This window comes from Notothenia rossii (genome assembly GCF_949606895.1).
Source record: "Notothenia rossii genome assembly, chromosome: 7".
Lineage (NCBI taxonomy): Eukaryota > Metazoa > Chordata > Actinopteri > Perciformes > Nototheniidae > Notothenia > Notothenia rossii.
Genome location: NC_136905.1, coordinates 58,786,945 through 58,788,727, shown reverse-complemented (window position 1 = coordinate 58,788,727; position 1,783 = coordinate 58,786,945). Strand labels below are relative to the sequence as shown.

The following is a 1,783-nucleotide window of genomic DNA, read 5'->3' as shown; positions in this document are numbered from 1 at the left end:
CGCTTTGTGCCAACAAGGTTAGGGCTAGGGTTCACACGCTCAACGGTTCACATTATAGGCTTTTGGGGTTTTATTTGCGGGTGTTTAATACTACTTCACAGTCTCTTATGGGAAGTATGGAGCCTAGACACATTACACTTCCCCTCCTCCTCCTCCTCCCTTCTATGTTAAGGTGCAGGTGCAGTGTTTTGTGGGAGTGTAACATAATAACTATATTTTCTTAAAACTCGTTAAAATCATCGCGTAGGCTGCCGGGACATTTCAGTGTACCGTGACTGAAGACAAAAACTTGCAATCACAAGTTATCTTCTTATTTTTGCGTTAATAGCACGTTAATGTGAGCGCGTGCACACACACCCTGACGTTTATTCATAGCACACAACTGGGTGCAGAGCTACTGAAATGTAAGCACACACACACACACACACACACACACACACACACACACACACACACACACACACACACACACACACACACACACACACACACACACACACACACACACACACACACACACACACACACACATTTGAAAACACCCTCTGTTCTAGTCCCATTTCAGCTTCCAGACTATGTATTTACATCAAATAAATTAAGAAACAACTCTCCCTCTGCCCCTCTAAAAGCAACCACCCTTCCTCTGCTGTAACAGAGACAAAGATAGGCAGGGGGAGCCGAACAATGAGCAGTCATTTTTCACGCATAAAACAGATAATAGGAGTCTAAACTTTACCTCTTTCCGGATGTTACGGCGCCTTAGTTAGCCGGGTGTCAGGTCACAATTATGTTTCCAAATCCAATAAATCGAACGTTAGTGTTGATGATAGTTGTAACTCCACACAAATAGGTTCCAGATAATAGAATATGGCCCATATATGTGTATATCAAGGTGTAATATCCTTGCTGTAAATTCCGTTTGGGTTTATAGTTCAATCCGGTGTTCCAGAGGGGTGCGTCCGTTTTGCATTCTCACAGCACCCAACGACTACATCCTCCTCCTCTCTTTTTCGCACTCTCCCCGTCTTTTCCTCCCGGTTTCATCCCTCCATCCGCGGGCTGATGGAAGAATCCCATCAGAAAGAAAGTGAAATGGACCCCCCTGCCCTTCAAACGCTTATTTTCTTCTCTTTTGCTTCCTCTTGCGCTCCTCCTTTTCCCGCCGGTCGGTGTCCTCGCGCAGGTGTAATATTGAAGAATTCCACCACAAGAGAAAATATCCCAGGTAGAAGGGCAGAAAAGTCCACGTATTCCAATAAAAAAATAACCCAGGTTAGGTAGAGTTTGTTAAACAGTCCTTAAATACCACAGCTCTATTAAACCATTAAACATTTCTAACGACGGATTTTTGGATACTCTCTTCACAGTCGACTCCTCTCTCTGTCTCCGAGTCTCAGTTTCTCACCCTCTGTTAACTCGACTCTGCAGTCTAGAGTAGATCAGAAGAGGAAAAATACAATAAAATAAACACGAAGTTACGTCCCGGTAAAGCCGTATTCCCGTTACTGACACCGCTATTTTAACGGTGCAGTCCCGCTGAAGCTCCTCGCAGGTCGCTTCTCCCGCACCGTTAATCCATATAGCGCAGCGGGCATGACATCTGTCAGGTTTGACAGCATCAATGAGTACAACTTCCTGATGGGGTTTTCAAAATAAAACCCATCTATTGTTCACTATATCACGTATCCATGATCTGCACATGATATGTCTGGCCTCTATCATTCATTATGTATGCACTAATTAATTACACACTAAACTGTCAACTGGACTGCACTTTTGGGGT

General features: G+C 44.1%; 1 protein-coding gene across 2 annotated transcripts in view; it reads right to left on the bottom strand.

Moving 5' to 3' along the window:
* The window catches only part of LOC307047429 (leucine-rich repeat and fibronectin type-III domain-containing protein 5-like), a gene marked incomplete at its 3' end in the record, with an annotated part of 203,117 nt that extends 201,559 nt beyond the window's left edge, over positions 1-1,558 (bottom strand). For both annotated transcript variants that reach the window (XM_079694399.1, XM_079694401.1), the window contains exon 1: positions 737-1,558. The remainder of the gene's footprint in view (positions 1-736) is intronic.
* Between the last annotated feature and the right edge of the window lie 225 nt (positions 1,559-1,783).